The 950-nt window shown below is 24.4% G+C and overlaps 1 non-coding gene across 1 annotated transcript; it reads right to left on the bottom strand.

The window, feature by feature from the left end:
- Positions 1-269: 269 nt before the first annotated feature.
- On the bottom strand, positions 270-343 carry Trnat-cgu. The gene has a single exon. It is a non-coding gene; the product is annotated as a tRNA-Thr (tRNA).
- Positions 344-950: the final 607 nt, after the last annotated feature.

Below are 950 nucleotides of genomic sequence, written 5' to 3'. Positions count from 1 at the left end.
TATAGTGACATACCAATAAAAATTTCCAGTGCTAATAATTTTGCTGCTACTGAAAATTACCCTAAGCAAGTTCAATTTATTTTTAATTGACACGTTTGACATTTTGACGTTTATTAAAGCAAGCTAAATTTAAAGAATTAATGAAAGTACACATAAATATTAATATTAGTGGTATGCGTACTTATAATTATTATTTTATAATAATGATGAGTAGAAAATGAAGTAGTTATAATATTTTTTTTCATATTATTAGATTCAAAAATATCATCTGACGTCGGAGAGATTCGAACTCCCGATCCCCTGTTTACGAGACAGGTGCTCTAACCACCTGAGCCACGGCGTCTTTAAACAATTAATTATTTATTTAAACAAACACGACTAAATTATTATAAATCTCAAATTTAAAATTGATATATTGTATAATTTCTCAACTTTTTAGTACTCATTGATAGACACAGAGAGAATCGAAGTTATCACTTACAAATCAAAACACAAAAATTAGATATATGAACAATTACCAATAATTTTTCAAAATGTCAATTGAATAAATATTATTGTTATTAATGAAATCTTTTTCCGATCTTACAGAAAATTTAAAATCTTAAAAAGAGAACTATTCAATACTGAACATGTTATTTTCAATATGTTTCAATTTCTCAAACTCATTTAATTTTTTTCATTATCCAAATTTATGATAACTTTACTAATAATTCAAATTTTAATTATAATTTTATAAGAATAAAATATACTTTGGCTTAAACGTCTGAAGCTTCTGTCTGTCGAATAGAATATTTAGCATAAAATTGTCTCTCGTAACTGATTTAATTTTTGTACGTCTGACTCGTCTAATTAGTGCTTTTAATTAACAAAATCATATTAATTTGATACAGAATTGATTCGCAGAGAAGAAATATACTATATTTCAATTTATTAATTTGTTTGTATGATTA

The sequence above is a fragment of the Ctenocephalides felis genome, unplaced genomic scaffold, assembly GCF_003426905.1.
Source record: "Ctenocephalides felis isolate EL2017-DRISC unplaced genomic scaffold, ASM342690v1 CF-g0.4_SCAFFOLD_01886, whole genome shotgun sequence".
Classification (NCBI taxonomy): Eukaryota; Metazoa; Arthropoda; class Insecta; order Siphonaptera; family Pulicidae; genus Ctenocephalides; species Ctenocephalides felis.
The sequence above is the reverse complement of the archived record's forward strand: the minus strand, read 5'-3'. Positions and strand labels throughout refer to the sequence as shown.